This window comes from Phascolarctos cinereus, unplaced genomic scaffold, assembly GCF_003287225.1.
Source record: "Phascolarctos cinereus isolate Bilbo 61053 unplaced genomic scaffold, phaCin_HiC Scaffold_4;HRSCAF=312, whole genome shotgun sequence".
Lineage (NCBI taxonomy): Eukaryota > Metazoa > Chordata > Mammalia > Diprotodontia > Phascolarctidae > Phascolarctos > Phascolarctos cinereus.
This window is the reverse complement of record NW_027555847.1, coordinates 434,885,768-434,906,797: the sequence shown is the minus strand read 5'-3', so window position 1 is coordinate 434,906,797 and position 21,030 is coordinate 434,885,768. Positions and strand designations below refer to the sequence as shown.

The 21,030-nt window shown below is 34.0% G+C and overlaps 1 pseudogene; it reads left to right on the top strand.

Moving 5' to 3' along the window:
• Nucleotides 1–1,230: 1,230 nt before the first annotated feature.
• LOC110214721 (carboxypeptidase M-like) lies at nucleotides 1,231–19,798 on the top strand (annotated as a pseudogene).
• Nucleotides 19,799–21,030: the final 1,232 nt, after the last annotated feature.

Here is a 21,030-nt window from a genome sequence, read left to right as displayed (position 1 = left end):
GCAGAAACGGAGTTTGGCTAGAACTTTACACTGCACTATCCCGGACTAGACCTTCAAATGTGTTTTTCTTTTAAATTTTCATTTTTACTTCCTCAGATAGATATGTTCAGAAAACTACCCTTTTTTTAAAGTGTTTAATTTCTTCGGCTAGTTTTACTGTGGATTCTTCCACTTTAATATACATGGTTTTTTTTTTCATTTTAGGTATAATCAAAAGTGTTTATTCCTAAATCATAATTTTCTATTTTTCCTTTCCTCTTAGTAAAATCCTTTCAACTTGTATTTTAATCCCCTAGGCATCTGTGGATAATTTACTTTCAAAGTTTCTCATTATAAGAGAATTAGTTTTATTAAAAGACTAAATATCATTGTTCTTCCTTCTGCCCTGTTCTCTAGGACAGTTAAAGTTCTCTTCCCAGAATGTTATATTGGTTTCAGCAAGCAGTTTGTCTACTATAACATTGCACACAACCTTACTTGTCCAATTTGTTTTTTTTATTTTTGTTACTTGGAATGTTTTAAAATACCTGTTAAAATAATTTGTCAAATCCATCAATTTCTAAATTTTTATAGATAGACCTCTTAATATTACTTCATATAGTAGTGAACTGAGGTCCTCAAAGATTTTGCTGTTTACCTCTCTTCTTCCATCTTCTTTACCAAACTTTTCAGAGGAAGTCTTTGAATATTATCGATGTTCTGTACTGTAACTCCACAGTCTTTCAGTATGGACAGATGGTGTTCTCTCTGTCTCTGTCTCTGTCTCTCTCTCTCTCTGTCTCTCTCTCTCTCTTTCTTGTTCCATGGAGAAGCCATAGAAAGGTTTTCAGTGAATGAGTATAAACAATTTTGATAGAATTCAAATGTGTCAAATTTATTAAAAATAGATTGATATATTCATTAATGTTTCCTACACTATTTTAAAAAATAAATCTCAATTCTCTACATGTATATTGCATCTCGCTTTATGATATTCTCCTACTTTTGACATTTTCCCTCCAAAGTTAAATTAAAAATCCATCTGTCTGTAGTTCACTTTGCCATCTTCCTCTTTTTTCTAAAATGTTGAAGTGTTCCAGAGTTTTTCAAATTGAAGTATTTCCTACCCCTCTTTTTTATAGGGAATTATACCCAAGAACACTTGCTAAACCTTGCTTGTAAAAAGGAAAGTTGTACTCTGGGGTGGAACGTGCCTGGGCCAGGAACATAGACCTTCCTTTATTCCTGTGCATGACATTCTTGGTGCCTTTGGTGGCCATGTTGGACTTAAATATCATAACTAGGAAGCAATGGAAGCTTTTTTTGAAGGATATTGCCCAAACCCATGATTCTATAACTCATTTACACAGTATTGGTAAATCAGTGTCAGGTAGAAACTTATGGGTTCTTGTTGTGGGAAGGTTTTCAAGGGAACTTAGAACTGGGATTGCAGAGTTCAATTAATTTGCTAACATGCATGGGGATCATTCTATAGAATGTGAGTTACTGCTCCATATGACATACCACTTGATTAAGAATGATGGAAAGGGCCTTGAAATCAACCACTTGATTAATAACATTCAAATATAAGTCATGCCTACTATGAATCCAGATGGATTTGAATCTGTCAAAATACCTGTTATTTCCCAAATAGCAGGTTCAATAAAAAGGAATATGATCTGAACAGGAATTTCCTTGATGCTTTTGAAAATAATTCTGAGGGAGCATAGTCTGAAACTCAAAGAGTAAAGGACTGGCTGAAATCTGAGACATTTACCCTCTCTGCTAACTTACATGGTGGAGCCTTGGTGACCAGTTACCCATTTGATAACGGCGTCCCAGAGATTGGGACAAAACCGGGGCCATAGCTTGACCTCAGTCAATGATGTGTTTGAGTATCCCGTGTATACCTGTTCTTCAAGGAATCCTGATATGAATGTAAAAATAAAAAATAAAAAATAAAACCTCATGCAAAAATAGTGTGAATTTGCACAATACTATCACAAATGGGTACATGTGGTACCCACTCAAAAGTGGGCTGCAAGATTACAACTAAATCTGTGTCCAGTGTTTTGAAACTATGTAGGACTTGTCATGCTGTAAATATCTATCACCAGAAAATCTCTCAGACTTCTTGCATAATAATGGAAACTCACTAATCTGCTACACAAAACAGGTCCATCTAGGTGTTAAAGTTCAAGTTTTTGATGTGAAAAAATCCAATATCAAATGTAATAGTGAAGTCCAATGGCAGGAAGCGCATATACCTTTTTAAAACCAACAGAGTTGGAGAATATGATCTTCTTCTTCTTCCTTCTGGATCCTATATGATAAATGCTACAGTCCATGCACATAAACCAATCCTAAAACAAGTGACCATACTAGAGAACATGCAGAACTCCTGCACATGTAGGATGGACTTTCACTTCCCATTCCAAGTGAAATTAAATTATAATGTGACCACCCAGGTTAAATGTTTTCAGGTTCCTCTTTATATGTATTTTAAGAGCCATACACATAAAGGGGATGGATATAAATTGACTTTGATATAATGATGAAAAAAATATATAATCAAGTGGGTTAAATGAATCCAAGTAAGTGGATTAGTCTGCTGTGAGAAAATGTACTGAGAAAGAAGGAGGCAGACAAAGGTAAACTGCGTTACAGGAAAAGACACAAACACCTAGTACAGCAGAGGGAAAGAAGGGAGGGGAATAAGCATTGCTTGAACCTTAGTTTCATCTGATTTGGCTAAAGAAGGGAATAACATAATCAGGTATAGAAATCTAACTTAGCCTATAGGCAGTAGGATGGAAAAGGGGAAAGAAAAGGGAGGGGGATAGAAGGCAGGGAAGAAGCAGTAACAGTAAAGGGGAAGAAAAAAGAAAGGACTAATAGAAGGGAGGAGGGACTGAGGAAGGTGGTGGTCTAAAGCAAAACACTAGTGAGGAAGGAAAAGGAGAAAGGAGAAAGAAAAGTACAAACAAGGGAGAAAGGATGGAGAAAAAGACACAGATAGTGATCATAACTGTGAATATGAATGGGATGAACTCTCCCATAAAACAGAAACAGATAGCAGGAGGAATTAAAAATTGTAATGCTACAATATGTTGTTTACAGGAAAGACATTTGTAAAAGAGTGACACACAAAGTGTAAAGGTAAAAGGCTGGAGCAGAATGTATCATGCTTCTGCCGAAGTAAGAAAAAAAACACAAAACAAAACAAAACAAGCAAATAAAAAAAAGGGGGTAGCAATCCTGATCTCACACAAAGCAAAAGCAAAAATACATCTTATCAAAAGAGATAAGGAAGGAAACTACATCTTCCTAAAATGTACCATAGACAGTGAAGTAATATCATTACTAAACATAGATGCACAAAATGGTATAGCATCCAAATTCTAAAATGAGAAGTTCACAGAGTTACAGGAAGAAATAGAGAACAAAACTATACTAGTGGGGGATCTCAACCTCCCTCTCTCTGTACTATATACATTTAACCACAAAATAAACAAGAAAGAATTTAAGGAAGTGAATAGAAAATTAGAAAAATTAGGTATGAAAACCATAGAGATAGAAAGGAATATACTTTTTCCTCGGTTGTATATGGCACATACACAAAAAGTGACCATGTGCTAAGGTATAAAAACCTCATAATCCAATACAGAAAGGCATAAATATTAAATGCACCTTTTCAGATTGTGATGCAATAAAAATTATATGTAATAAAGGTTCATGGAAAGATAGAGTAAAAAATAATTGGAAACTAAATAATCTAATCCTAAAAAATGATTGGGTCAAACAACAAATCATAGAAACAACCAATAACTTCATTCAACAGAATGACAATTATGAGACAACATACCAAAACTTATGGGATGCAGTGAAAGCAGTTCTTAGGGGAAGTTTTATCTCTGTAAATGCTTACATAAATAAAACAGAAAAAAAGGAGACCAATGAATTGGGCATGCAACTAAAAAAAACTAGAAAAAGAACAATTTAAAAATCCCCAATTAAACACCAAATTAGCAATCCTGAAAACCAAAATAGAAATTAAGAAAATTGAAATTAAGAAAACTGTTGAACTAATAAATAAAACTAAGAGCTGGTTTTTTGGAAAAAAAAAACAAAATATATAAGACTTTGGTTAATTTAATTTTAAAAAAGGAGAAAACCAAATTATTAGTATCAAGATTGAAAAAGGTGAATCTGCTACCAAGGAAGAGGAAATTAAAACAATAATTTGGAACTATTTTGGGCAACTGTATGTCAACAAATTTGACAATCTCAGTGAAATGGATAAATATTAACAAAAATATAAATTGCCTAGATTAACAGAAGAGGAAGTCAAGTACTTAAATAACTCCATCTCAAAAAAAAAATAAATTGAAAAAGCCATTGATGAACTCCCTAGGAAAAAATCTCCAGAGCCAGATGGATTTGTAAGTAAATTCTATCAAACATTTAAAGAACAATCAATTCCACTACTTTATAGACTGGGAAAAGAGGTGAAGAAGGAGTCTTCATGTTACAAATATAGTGCTGATACCTAAACCAAGAAGAGTTAAAACAGAAAAATAAAATTATAAACCAATTTCTCTAATGAATATAGATGCAAAAAATTTAAATATAATTTTAGAAAATAGATTACAGCAACTTGTCACAAGAGTAATACACTATGACCAGGTAGGATTTATACCAGGAAAGCAGGGCTAGTTGAATATTAAGAAAACTATCAGCATAGTTGATCATATCAACAACAAAACTAAGGGAAACCACATGATCATCTCAAAAGATGCACAAAAAGCTTTTGACAAAATAGAGCACCCATTTCTATTAAAAACACTAGAGAGCATAGGTATGAATGGAGTCTTCCTCAAAATAATAAATAGCATCTACCTAAAGCCTTTAGCAAGCATCATATGTAATGGGACAAACTAGAACTATTTCCTATAAGATCAGGGTGAAACAAGGATGTCCATTATCACCACTGTTATTCAACATTGTACTGGAAATGTTAGCTTTAGCAGTAAGAGAAAAAAAAAAGAAATTGAAGGTATTAAAATAGGCAAAGAAGAAACAAAGCTATCACTCTTTGCAGATGACATGAAGATATGCTTGGAGAACCCCACAGAATCAAATAAAAAACTACTTGAAATAATGAACAACTTTAGCAAAGTTGCAGGCTATAAAATAAACCCACATAAATCATTGGCATTTCTATATATTACCAACAAAGCCCAACAGCAAGAGACAGAAAGAGAAATTCCATTTAATCTTACTGTAGATATTATAAAATATTTGGGAGTCTACCTGCCAAAACAAACCCAAGAACTATATGAACCAGTTAGAAAACACTTTTCACACAAATAAAGTCAAATCTAAGTAATTGGAAAAACATCAATTGCTCATGGGTAGGCTGAGCTAATATAATATAAATGACAATTCTACCTAAGAAAATTTATTTATTCAGTGCCATACCAATCAAACTACCAAAAAAAATTTATAGAGTTAGAAAAAAATAATAACAAGGTTCATTTGGAAGAACAAATGTTCCACAATATCAAGGGAATGTAGGGGAAGGTGGCCTAGCCCCTTCAGACTTTAAATTGTCATATAAAGCAGCAATTGTCAAAACTGCTTGGTACTGGCTAAGAAACAGAGTAGTGGATCAGTAGAACAGGTTAAATATGCAAGACACAGTGGTCAATGACTACAGTAATCTATTATTTGATAAGCCCAAAGACCCCAGCTTGTGGGATAAGAACTCACCCTTTGAAAAAAAAAAAAACTTCGGGTAAAACTGGAAAAGAGTATGACACAAACTAGGCATAGACCAAAATCTCATACCATGTAACAAAATAAAGTCAAAATGGGTTCATGATTTAGATATAAAAGCCGATACTATAAGCAAACTGGGAGAGCAAGGAATAGTTTACCTATCAGATCTGTGGAGAACAGAAGAATTAATTTCCAAACAGGAGATAGAAAACATTAGGAAAAGCAAAGTGGATGACTTTGATGACATTAAATTGAAAAAGTTTTGCATAAATAAAGCCAGTGCAACTAAGACTGGATGGAAGGTAGAAAATTGGGAAATAATTTTTACAACTAGTCCCTCTGATAAGGGCCTCATTTCTAAAATATGTAGAGAATTAAGTCAAATTTATAAGAATACAAGTCATTTCCCAATTGATAAATGGCCAAAGGATATGAACAGGCAGTTCTCAGGTGAAGAAATTAAAGCCATCTATAGTCATATGAAAAAATGCTCTAAATCATTCTTGATTCAAGAAATGCAAATCAAAGCAACTTTGAGGTACCACATCACACCTGTCAGATTGGCCAACATGACAAAACAGGAAAATGATAAGTGTTGGAGTAGACGTGGGAAAATTGGAACACCAATGCATTGTTGTTGGAGTTATGAAATGATCCAACCATTCTGGAAAGCAATCTGGAACTATGCCCAAAGGGGTATAAAATTGTGCATACCCTTTGACCCAACAACAGAATTTCTAGGGCTATATCCCAAAGAGATCATGCAAATGGGAAAAACACCAACATGTACAACAATATTCATAGCAGTTCTTTTTTGTGGTGGCAAAGAACTGGAAACTGAGAGGATTCCCATCAATTAGGGAATGGCTGAGCAAGTTGTGTTATATGGATGCAATGGAATGCTACTGTATTATAAGAAATGATGAACAGGTTGACTTCACAAAAACCTGGAAAGACTTGTATGGTCTGATGCTGAGTTAAGAGAGCAGAAACAAGAGAACATTGTACACAATAACAGCCACGTTGTGAGATGACTAATATTGATAAACTTAACCCTTCCAAGCAATACAAGGATCTAAGACATCTCCAAAGGTCTCATGATGGAAAATGCTATCCACATCCAAACAAAGAACAATGGAATTTGAATGCAGATTGAAGTATACTGTTTGCTGGTTTTTTTCTCTTCTGTTGCATTTTGTTTCCTCCTTCTGGTGGTTCCTCCTATTGGTTCTAATTTTTACTTACAACATCAATAATCTGAAAATATGTCTAATGATAATGTATATTTGTATAGCCTATATCAGATTGTGGGCCATCTTTGGGATTGTGGAGGGGAGAAAGGGGGAGAAAAATTTTAAACTCAAAAGCATATGCAAGTGTTTGTTGATAAATTAAAATAAATTAATTTTAAAAAATAAATAAAGTTGTTGTAGATATCATAAAATATTTGGGAGTCTTATCTGCCAAGAAAACCCAAGAACTATATGAAAACAATTACTAAATACTTTTCACACAAATAAAGTCAGATCTAAATACTTGGAAAAAGTTCGGCTGTTCATGTGTAAGTTGAGCTAATACAATAAAAAATAACAATTCTACCTAAATTAAATGATTTATTCAATGCCATACAAATCAAATTACCAAAAATTATTTTATACACCTAGAAAAAATAATAACAAAATTTATTTGGAAAAACAAAAAGTCCAAAATATCATGGGAATTAATTTAAAAAAATGCTCAGTAAGGTGGCCTAGTTGTACTAGATCTCAAATTGTGTTATAAAGCAGCAACCATCAAAGCCATTTCGTACTGGATAAGCAATAAAGTGATGTATCAGTGGAATAGGTTAGTTCCACAAAACACAGTAGTCAATAACTATAGTAGTCCACTGTTTGATAAACCCAAAGACTATAGCTTCTGGAATAAGGACTCACCATTAAACAAAAAAATTGGTAGGAAAACTGGAAAATAGTATGGCAGAAACTAGGCATACCAACATCTTACACCATATATCTAGGAAAGTCAAAATGGATACTCAGTTTAGATATAAAGTCTGATAGTATAAGCAAACTAGAAGAGTAATAAATAGTTTACCTGTAAAATTTATGGAGAAGGGAAGAATTTATGACCAAACAAGAGATAGACAACATTATAAAATGCAAAATAGTTGACTTTGATTAAATTATATTGAAAGGTTTTTTGCACAATCAAAGCCAATTCAACCAAGATTAGAAAGGAGGCAGAAAGCTGTTAAACAATTTTTACAGCCATCACCTCAGATAAAGGCCACATTTCTCAATATATGGAGAAGTGGATCAAATTTAGAAAAATACAAGTCATTTTCCAATTGATAAATGATCAAAGGATGTGAATAGGTAGTTTTCAGATGAAGAATTTAAAGCTATAGTCATGAAAAAATGCTCTAAATCATTACTCCTGAGATAAATGCAAATCAAAACAACTCTGAGGTAACACATTACACCTATCAGTTTGGCTAACAAGACCAAACAGGAAAATTACAAATGTTGGAAAAGATGTGGGAAAATTGGAACACTAGTACATTGTTGGTGGATTTGTAAACTGATCCAACCATTCTGGAAAACAATTTGAGACTATGCCCAAAGGGCTTTAAAATTGTGCATACTCTTTTGACCCAGCAATACCATTTCTAGATCTGTATCCCAAAGGTATCATAAAAATGGGAAAAGAAACTACATTGACCAAAAATATTTATAGAAGCTCTTTTTGTGGTGGCTAAGAATTGGAAATTGAGGGGATATCCATCCATTGGGGAATGGCTGAACAAGTTGTGGTATATGAATGTAACAGAATAGTATTGTGCTATAAGAAATGATAATTAAATAGACTTCAGAAAAACCTGGAAAGACTTATATCAACTGATGTCAAGTGAAATGAGCAGAACCAGGAGAATATTGTACACAGTAATAGCAACATTGTGCAATGACTAACTTTGATAGACTTAGCTCTTCTCAGCAATGCAAGGGATCTGAGACACCTCTAAAAGACTTACTTTGGAAAATGCTGTACACATCCAGGAAAAAAAAAGAAAAAACTAAGGAGTCTGAATGTAGTTCAAGTAATACTATTTGTGATCTCTGTCTCTCTCTCTCTCTCTCTCTCTCTCTCTCTCTCTCTCTCTCTCTCTTTAGTTTTGTTTATTCTTTCTCATGTTTCCTCTCATTGGTTCTAATTCTTCTTTACAATATGATTAATGTGAAAATATGTTTATTATGAATGCATAAGTAGAGCCTATATCAGATTTTATGCCATCTTCAGAAGGGAGAAAGGAAGGAGGGAGGGAGACAAAATTTGAAACTAATAATGTTATGGAAGTGAATGGTGAAAACTGAAAAATAAACAAATACAATTTTAAAAGGCAACTTTGCAAATATAAGATAAGGCATTCATAGCTAAACAGCACACTATTAAACAAAAGAATTGGGCAGAATATGCTGAGTTATAATTCTAATCTTAATATGGCAGTCAGGAAAACTAATGCCACCTTAGATTGAAATAAGAGAAGAATGCTTTTTGGGGCTGGAGAGTTGATTGCCTAAATATAATTTGCCTTACTATGACCATATGTAATTATTTTAAATCAGTTCTTGCCGTCGTATTTTAGGAGAAACATTGGTTAGCTAGACCGAGAGAATGTCCTAAGGAAGGTGTCCAGGATAGTTAAGGATCTTGGGAGAAGGCCATATGAGGACTAATTGAAGAAAATGAGATGTTTAGCCTGTAAGAGGGGATAAAAATAATAACAAGGGAGACGAAAATAGTCTTCAATATATTAAAAATAGTCACATATTTCTGTCAGACCATAGAAAAGAGACCAAAGGAAAGTGACTGGAAGTTGGAAAGATAGTAATTAATCTTGTTATATGAAAAACAATGGGTAACGACTAAAGTTAAAAAAAAAAGAGAATGGGCTGCTTTGAGACTAGGAGGTTCATTTTGGTTGTCAAAGCAAAGGTTTATGGCCACTTATGGATATGTGGCCTTATATAAAAGGCTGGATCTGATGACATGTATAGTGCCTACCAAATCTCAGATTCTATTCTTAGATTCCATGTACCATACCTCTGGCATTTGCCATTAAAAGTTACAGACATATTTTCTGAGTCAGTCTTCCTAAGTCCTCTGGAATTTAGCAATAAAATTCTAAGACCCAGAAATAATTCGCCTTATCTACAGCTTTATTGTGCTACTCCCTTCTTGAACTTCTCCTTGCTTACACAAACTTATACAAACTCCTGGAGTCTCTTCTTTGATTAATATTAATTTCTTTAAATAATTAAAAAATAGCAACTACAATTCATTATTCTCAGTTTCTCTGTTGACATATTTTTAATATACTTATTTATTTTGCCTGTTCACATTTGCTTCTCTTCCTGAAATAGTGTAAAGATATCTGCCTCCAGATAGTGTCTTTATTTTGTTTGAATTTCATTTATGTCTTCATCTTCCAAAGACTGTAAATATAATAATACTGTTTAAAATTTTTGTTTTGTTTTTCTTAGTCATGGTTTCCATTAGGTTTTTTTTTAAGCAAATGGGAATATAAACTTTGCTAAAGAGTCTTTGATGTTGCTCTATTCCATGAGTTCTTATTTAATATATACACACACATATATACATATATATATATATATACAAACATATATGTGTATATACACACAATATACAACATATACACAAAAATTTATGTACACATATTTATATATGTGAAATAAATGTGTGTTCAAACACTTGCTCACACACATTTTTATAATGCACATAATTATGTATATATTGTATAGATTAATATATGTGTATATATGCATGCACACATACATATATATTAAGATATCCTAATACTTTCTGGTATCTTTAAGTGAAAATTAAATCTCCTTTTCCTTGATTTATTTCTTTTCTTTTATATTTTAGGACAAATAGGATGTCATCATTGTGTGTACTCTCTAATACAACACAGATTGCTGCTCATTCAATAGAATTTTCCTTTTTTGAGTCATTATAGCCAAGACAATAACAATATCACCAAAATATAATATTAGTCAATTTCTCCATGATTGCTCTTGTTCAGTTGTATTTGACTCTTTGTGCTGTACTATCCATGGGGTTTTTTTGGCAAAGATGCTGGAGTATTTTGCCCAATGGAGGTTAAGGATCTTGCCCAGAGTCACATAGCTAGTAAATGTTTAAAGTTGGAATTGAACTCAGGTCTTCCTGATTCCAGTGCAAGTACTGTCTCTCCCAAGCTATTTAGTTGCTCTTCAAGATTAGCCTTTATCAAGTGAACTTAACTTGGTTGTCAGATAACAGGCATGTAATGTTGCAGTCTTGACTTAAAACATTAATAGCATCCTCTAACATCTAAGCAATGCTGGAATAGAATATATGAGATCAAGGTCATTTCTAAGAAAAGTTGAAGCATTACATAAGGACTTTAATTGTGGGGCATTCCTCAAATCATTTTGTTTCAATTTTTCAATATTCTAATAAAATTAGATAATCTTATATTTATGATTAAGCAAAAAAAATCTTCACTATGTGTTACAGCCTTTATTTTTTCTTTCACATGACTACTATTAATTCTGTAGTGCCATTTTCCTTTTTTTCCTAAGCTTATTATAGTCTGCTCCTTTCCATCTGTAAAAACAGTATTCTAAAATCATATATCCTTACAGATTCATCAGATTTGGATTCACAAGTCACATTATGATTACTTCCTGTCACAATGTGATTATTTCCATAAAAAAATCTGTATGATAGAATGAAGGAAATATACAATTGATTTGTATTCTGATGTTTATATATTAATTATGTAGCCTTCTCCTTTCTGAGCCTCAATGTCCTCATCTGTAAAATGTGATGACTGGACCAGTGATTGCTAATGTATAAAGTATAATGCCATAATCTCTACAACTTTCTGGTTGCAATTTCATTTAATAAGCATTAATTAAGCATCTACTATGTGCCAGGCACTGGGATACAGAGACAAAAATGAAGTAGTTTCTGCCTTCAAGAATCTTGCTTTTTCACAAGCCATTCCCCAATTGATAAATGGTCAAAGGATATGAACAGGCAGTTCTCAGATGAAGAAATTAATGCCATCTATAGTCATATGAAAAAATGCTCTAAATCATTATTGATTAGAGAAATGCAAATCAAAACAACTCTGAGGTACCACATCACACCTATCAGATTGGCCAACATGACAAAACAGGAAAACGATAAATGTTGGAGAGGATGTGGGAAAATTGGAACACTAATACATTGTTGGTGGAGTTGTGAAATGATCCAACCATTTTGGAGAACAATTTGGAACTATGCCCAAAGGGCTACAAAAATGTGCATACCCTTTGATCCAGCAATAGCACTTCTAGGGCTATATCCCAAAGAGATCAAACAAATGGGAAAAGGACCCACATGTACAAAAATATTCATAGCAGCTCTTTTTGTGGTGGCAAAGAATTGTAAATTGAGAGGATGCCCATCACTTGGGGAATGGCTGAGCAAGTTGTGGTATATGAATATAATGGAATACTATTGTTCTATAAGAAATGATGAACAGGCTGACTTCAGAAAAACCTGGGAAGACTTATATGGTCTGATGCTGAGTGAAGTGAGCAGAACCCAGAGGACTTTGTACACAATAGCAGCCATGTTATGCAATGACTAAGAATGTTAAACTGAACCCCTCTCAGCATTACAAGGATCTAATACATCTCCAGAGGCCTCGGGATGGAAAATGCTGTCTGCATCCAAAGAAAGAACTATGGAAGTCGAATCGCTCTCACTTATTTTTACCTTAAGTTGAATTTTGTTTCATCTTTCTGATGGTTCCTCCTATTGGTTTTAATTTTTACTTACAACTTCACTAATGTGAAAATATGTGTAATGGGTATGTAAATGTAAAGCCTATGTCAGATTATGCGCCGTCTTGGTGAGGGTGGGGGGGGGACAAAAAGGGAGAAAAAAATTTCAGTTCAAAAGCATACGAAAAAAAATTTAAAAAAAGAGAAGAGAAAGAAAAAGAATCTTGCTTTTTTTGGAGGGAAGGAGGAGGGATTATGTGATATGTATACAAAGTAAATGCAAACTATGTGTGAAGTAGATACAAATACATTTTATTTTGGGGAAGCCCTAAGAATTTTGGTGATGTTGGTGGTAGAAATCAGGGAAGACTTCCTACTAGAAGCAGCTGTAGAACTGAATTTTGCAGAAAGCTGAAGATTTTCCAAGATGGAGATGAGGATGGTTTACCTTCTAGAAGTGGTAGACTACATGCAAAAAGGGACATGAATGATGCTGAAATTCTGTGCATAGAGATTAGTAAGTGGTTCATTTTGACTGTACTAATTAGTACATGAAAGAATAAAATACAATAAGCTTATAAAGGTAGTTTGGAGACAGATTTTGAAAGGTTTTCAAATCTAAACAGAATGGTTCATATGTTGTCATAGAAGGAACAGTTAACCACTGGAGCTCCTTGAGTAGGGGAGTGACATGATCAAGGTTGTGCTTTAGCAATATCATGTTGCCAATAATCTGGAGGATGAATTAGAAAAGAGAGAAACTGGGCATTTAGGAGCTTATTAAAATAATCCATGCAAGACACAATATAAGCCTGAGTTATCATGACAACCATGTAATCTTGGAGAAGGCAAACAGTATGGCAAGTATCATAGAAATATTGTTGATAAAACTTTACATTTGATTGGATGTAAGGAGTGAAAAAGACTCCATTTTGTCTTTCAAGTTTGATTTTACTTTATAATCTACTAAAACAGGTCTACCTGCTGCACTCTATTCAAAACATTTAATTTCCCTTTTCCTTCCTTAATCCAGTCTTATTTTTATCAAGTACTATTCCTATTTTTGGTGCATAACTATTTCAGAACATGCATTCATATTATTTCAACTATTCATGTATACTGGCTCAATTCAGCAAATGTGTATTAATTGATGCCTAAACACAGAATATTACGCAGAGAAAATTAGAATTAAGTTGATTTGGATAAGATTCAATAGAAAGGTTGCCTCACCTTTACTTCTGATCAGTATTGGCTGCAGAGAAATGGCATAAAACATATGCCTAAGGGAATTTAAGGATTAAAGTTAGATTTTTGTTCAAATGTAAGTTCCTTAAGGAGTGAGCTCTTGTTATTTCAGCTTTCCTAGAAAATGGAAGATCCATTTCAATCTAAATTCATATATGTTATGCCAAGAAGGCTGGAATTTCTTGAAACGTTTATTAGCACCTAGTAGACAATTTTTAACATACCGGAAACTCAATAAATATTTGTAGAATGTATAGTTAACAGCCCTTCTGTCAGGGTTGGACTGGTTGCCTTTTGAGCGGGTAAATCACTAAAGATGCTAGGAGTTGTATTTCTTTCCAGCATGGAAAGAGAGGACTCTTTCTTGAAACTGAGACAGGACAAGAGGATTTTCTGATACACACACACACACACACACCCATCAGAAAATCTCCAGAAAGGGACAAGGCTTGGAAAGAGAACATGGTGGTAGGAAGCAACGATAGCAGCTAAAGCAAATGCTGGGGCAGATGGAGGATGATTTTAAGGAAACTGACTATAAGCATCATAGCATCTCCATCCTTTTTTGTTTCCTGGCTCATAGCTTGTCTTACTAAGAAAATCTATTAGATTATCTGAATTCTGGCTTCTTGGAAAAACTACCAGAACAACAGTGAATCTACTTTTATTCTTTCTCTCTCTGTCACTCTGTCTCTCTTTTTATTATAGTATACAACAGGCTATAAGATGCATTAGTGAGAGTTTCTTTACTATTTAAAAGTTTTGTTTCTTGGTTATTCAACCTTTTAACAATGATTTGACAGATAAAAATATTATTTTAATTGCCCCCTGATTTTATGGTTTCTGTTACTATTGTTGTTGTAGAGAATTTAATGAGAGAGAAACGAAACCTGTGGATAATTCATAACAAGAAATTCATCTGCCCGAGAGATCACCCCTTCAGCTAAATAATCAATAGATTGCCTGGGGTCTCACAGTATTATGTGATATTTTTCAGTTTGTATTTTAGTGTATTTTTTATTTTATTTAGTTTTTTTACTTCTGTTGATAAAAGAATCCATGTGAACCTGGGGCCTACATATTAACCTAAAATCCTTAGAAACGAATAGTATTAATCTCCAAACAGACTGATTGTTTTACTCCCAAAGTCTTTGAGGTTTCCCTGCCCTCTGAAGAGAGAAAGATGTAGACAGATTCAAGACTTCATGAAAAGGTAAAGTTCTCAGGCAATCATAGAGAGTGGAGCAAAATGTTTTTTTTTTTAGTTCTGCCCAGATACCCTGAACTGAGTGTGTGTGAAATATGCTCTTCATCTTTTCATCCATACTACTCTCAAAAGTGATCTCTGCTGGTTAATAAAAGAATGAAGCATTCTTGATATTCCACTGATACTTCATAGATAGATAGATAGATAGATAGATAGATAGATAGATGTGCATAAACATATAGTTATACTTCATGTATAAGTTCATACTTCATTTATATACAAATATGTACATATGTACATATGTGGGTATATACTTATATACATGCGTGTGTAGTGTGTGTATATATAATGTGCATATATAAATACATAGTTAGAGTTGCATGACTCCTTCATGTCAAAACCTGTACTAGAGCCCAGACAACCAGGTGGGCTTAAGAACCAGAAGTGTTGCCAAGATATCTATATTGGTTCTGTAAACTGGGCCTAGTGGAACAGATGTAACTTCAGGAAAAATCTGTTCATAGAGTTTTCTGTTTAGACACCAGACTCACTACTCTACTAATATCTCATTGTCAGTGAGGTTATTTATTTCCTCACTGTACAAGAGCTTTGTTTCCTGGCTTTTATATTTGTTGCCTTTAATTATCATTGACATGTATTTGTAAGATATTCCATCTCCCCTACAAAACACTTGATAATTGGGCTGTGATTTTAATTGCTACATGTCTTCCTGTGTTGCTGTCTCCTTCCCCAAATATGGGGTTTCTATAGAAAATACAGGCCTCTTAGCCTTTCTTTCTTTTGTTTCCTGTGATGATTATAGCTGAGAGTTCTTAGAATCTTAATGAAATGTATGTCTTTGAACTCCCTGATGCTTTTACCTGACACCTATTGATTGTAACCCTCCCAGCCCCCAGTCACCTGTAACCTCTTAATACCTTGTGTATTAGATGAGAATCCTAGAATTCTAGAATCTCAGAATTGGAAGGGACCACACTGGCCCTTTGGACAAACTCATAGATAAACAAGAATTTGGTCTACAGCATAGCTGAAACAAGAGTCATTTAGACTTCCCTTAAGATAGACATCTATTAAAAGGACATATATCTTCAAGTAGTTCGTTATAATCTGAAATATTTTTTACATTTTTCCCTTTAAAAATTGTCAGTGATATATTATATTTTTACATAATAATCATGCCTCAATAAACAAACTTTCCCAAAATGTTTGTCTAAAAATAAAATACAAGTAAAACTATCTAATATAATAAATGGAACTCACAGTATATTAAACATTCTGGTTTCGTAGTTCTAAATTTCTTAACAAAAAATAAGGAAAATAGTTCTAAAATCTGGAACAAAAATTGGCCACAGTGTTTGACCTGAGTTCTGTTGCCTCCTAGTCTTGTCTTCAGTGACATCTTGTAGTCTTTTGTGTGTATTGTTCTTTTGTTTTAGCTGGTAAAATTTTTTTCCTTATATCAAACAAAACTCAATCTGCCTCTTTGAAACTTCCCCCTATTGATCCTTGTACTCCCATCTATGAAAAAGCAGAAAACATGGCCAATCTTTGGATATTTAAAAACCTCCTCTCACTCTGTTCCCACATCTTTTCTTCTTTAGGCTACACATTCTCAGCTCCTTCACTTCATCCACTTTTGACATATTTAAATATTTCACCTTCCCGGTTATCTTCCTCTGTATGCTGTCCCAATTTTGCCTCCAAAATAAAACCATTATCCTTTAAATGTGATCTCACCAGGGCACATTACAACAAAATTATCACCTCTTAGTAATACCTAGTATGCCTGTGTTACTTTATTAAGTTCATATTAGCTTTTTGGGCTACCACAACCCTTGTTAATGCACATTGAACTGACCATTCACCAAAATCTCCAAATCTTTTTTTCTTTTATTTTTCCAGACAAATTTCTACTTAGCCATGATTTCCTCATCTTATATTTGAGATGATTATATGAAGCCATATGAACTCTTTACATGTAACTCTATTAAATTTTATCATTTTTTATTTCAATTTGCCTTTTCAGTCAGCTGAGAACTTTTTGGACCATGACTTTATTCAACATAACCTTTCTACCATTGTATGATAATTAAAAAAAAGTCATACTGTTGACTTTGATGTCTTTATCCAATAAATTAATAAAAAAATAATTAAATAGCAACAGAATAAGGAATGATCTGAGGGGGACATGATGAGAGACTTCTTTTTAAGTTGATATTCAACAGAACATAACTATGGAGTGCTATTTGAATCTAACCACTCAGTATGTTCTGAATGAACATAAATGTATTATTATCTAGCCCATTCCTTTCTATAAAAGTCTTGGACTCTTGTCTGGACATGAAGCTTCATAGTGATTTGAAAAATAATGGGTTTTTATCCCTTCATCCAATAAGGAACTATATTGTTCTAATCAATGCCACACATGCAGATGACCTCGGAAACTTTCTTTTCTTCCAGTCCATATAAATGTGAATCTTTCTGAAATCAAAATTTCTGCTGCAGTAATCACATGTCTTTTTTACTACTGAAAGATATTCTTTCAGAATGGATATTATGCTGAAGTCAACTGTAGTAAATGTTATAGATCCCATGACATTTGGAGGGACAAAAAAAAAACACTCAGCCCTACTGCTTAACATTTTCCTTTCAGTAAAACAGCTTGGTTTAATGGCCTAGGTTCAGTTTCAGTAAGTCAATGAAACTTAACTCTTATTTGTTATTATCAAAGATTTTTCATTATCCTGATGACAAATCACAAAATCATAGGGACAGAATAACCTTTGGAGCCATATTAGTTTTCCCCCTCTTTAAAATGCATTGTTTTTACTGATATCTAGGGAAATATATGACAGTATTTCATATAAAAGTTTGATTCACATTCCTCAGCCTTTACCAACAGAAAATTTCTCCTTTTGCTAAACACACATGAGTTTATGTATAAGTTATTTCCCCTCAAACCACAACATTTTTAATACTATTGCTTTCTTTTACATATAGTGTTTAAAACTTTGCCTATGTAAAAAAAAAATAGTAAAGACACTCATTTCTTAAGAATCTCAGCAAAGGGGCCACTAGGGGGTGCAGTGTATAGAGCACCAACCCTGGAGTCCAGGGGACCTGAGTTCAATTCTGGTTTTAGACACATAACACTCATTAGCTGTGTAATTCTAGGCAAGTCACTTAATCCCAATTGCCTCACCCCCCCAAAAAAAAATTAAAAAAAAATTTTCAGCAAAAACATTGAATAGATAAAGAAGTCACAATGTATTGCATCATCTCTTCTTTATTCATCTTGGAAATTTAAATAGCCTCTGAGTGCTTATTATAAAATAAGCAACCACAAACTCTTGGGAATTTTCCTTCCTTAAAATCAATGACTCATTTCAGTATTTTCCTCTCCTCCTTTGAATAGGATAGAACTATGTCCTGACTCTTCTGTACGTCCTTAGTTTAATTTCCTATAGGTATTTTTCCTTCTTTTTTCTTCACTTCACTTGATTTTCATTTTTATTACATTGTATTGTATTGTATTGTATTATACTGTATTATATTATATCATATTATATCATATTATATTATATTATATTATATTATATTATATTATATTATATTATATTATATTATATTATATTATATTATATTATATTATATTATATTATATTATATTATATTATATTATATTATATTATATTATATCATATCATATCATATCATATCATATCATATCATTATATTATATTATATTATACTATACTATATTACATTATATATATTATATTATATTATATTATATTATATTATATTATATTATATTATATTACATTACATTACATTACATTACATTACATTACATTACATTACACTACACTACACTACACTACACTACACTACACTACACTACTATGTTATGTTATGTTATGTTATGTTATGTTATGTTATGTTATGTTATGTTATATTATATTATATTATATTATATTATATTATATTATATTATATTATATTATATTATATTATATTATATTATATTATTACATTGTATTATATTACATTATTCACATACCATGGGCAAGTGATCTCCCAATACAATAAGAGACCTATGCTTTTATGTACTGTTCTAATCGTGATTCAGCCATCCAATCCATCTCGAAAAGAACAGGAATTGAGGATCCTTTGTAGACAATAAATTTAGCAGTGAGCTCAGCAAACACTAAAAATCAGGGCTTGAGTTGTTTGGTTGATTTCTGGACCTGAGAAATTGATACATATAAACTCTGAATACGCGTGCGCGCGCACGCACACACACACACACACACACACACACACACACACACACACACACACACCCGAAAGTCGGTTGTTAAATGTTTACATTCAAACTCCTGGACGTGGTTTATAGCTGAAGCCTAGTAACTTTTGAGGTCTAAATGGTAAATCAAACAAAGCTGTTAGAAAATCAGGATGGGCCAGACGCAGCCCTGCGCCCGCCCCCACTCCTGCTCTGGCTCCTCCTCCGCAGCCGCAGTTTTACCAGACTGCCCTAAGGCGGCGCAGTGGAGGCGGGACTGCGGGGAAGCCCTTGGCAGTGGCCACAGCGGCCACTCGGGTGGGCTGTCCACCCTGTTGCGACTTCGCAAGGCACAGCCCCAGGACTCGACACAGAGCCAAGGGTCAAACTTCTGCCCACCCAGAAAGTACGGCAATGATTGAATCGGACTCCGGATAGATTCTACCAATCAAATTTTACATCGCTGAAAATAAATCTCCATTGGAACAGCATTTATATAAAATTAAGACAAGAAACACAAGAATGGAACCAACAATATGGGGCAAACCAGAATCAGACATTTAGTAAGGGGGACTTATCAAGGCCCCCCTGCCTGATCTGCCCTGGCTAGAGCAACTTCCCCCTTCCCTAACCCTCCCCCAATCCCGAGCATACATGGAGCTGAATTGAATTCTCCTGTCCATTTCCAAGGATTCGTCTGCTCCTCACCGAAGGATTTGGGGGAGATATGACACCCCCACGAGGAGGGAGAACGTATCAAAGAGCACTGGAACACTGAGTACGAACAGTAGCCTGCTCAGTAGACCTTGACAGAAGTGATTCACGTCCACCCTCTGGCTCTTTCCTTGTCTGGAGCTTACGGACTTTGCAGAGGTTCTCTGTTGAACTTCCTTCCCACGAATAGGCAGTGGAATAAGGTCTCTCTCCCTCTCAAAAGCTTTAGTGGCAGCAGACACATGTACTGTTTAGGCTAAAAATCCTGGGCTTTGGCTGCCTCTTCTGTTCTGTGCTTCTTTCTCCCAATATAAGGGATCAAACAGCAAACCACAGTAATATATGGATAAGATGAATGTTTCTAGCTTTGAAGGTTCTGGCAAGTTAGAGATTTTGGGAATTCCTGGGTCCCTCAGCCAGAAATGATTACCATCAAGTTGAATTTTCTGTAACTACATATACCCTTCCAAAAAAAAAAAAAAGAGGATGCTGGGCTGGCTAGAAGACATGGACTTTGAGTGAGGTGTTCGGAAAGTACCGAGTCAAGGTAAGGGTAAGATGCCTATCCAACAGTCTCACTAAGTGGTTCATGTTTCAATGATTTAAGTATCATTCTCCTAGAAGAATATAGAAGGAGATATACGTCATTTCAGTCATTTTTCAATCGTGTCCAACTTTTCCTGACTCCATTTGGGGTTTTCTCGGCAGACACTTGAGTGGTGTGCCATTTTCTTCTCCAGATCATTTCATAGAGGAGGGAACTGAGACAAACAGGGTGAGGTGACTTACCCAGGGTCACATAGCTAGTAAGTGTTTGGGGCCAGATTTGAAGTCAAGAAGATGAATCTTGCTGACTCCAGGTCAGGCACTCTATCCACAACTCCACAAAGCTCCTTCTATAGGGGGCTGTATTATGTTCTAAGTTTTTGTCAATGTGCACTTAGCAATCTTTTATG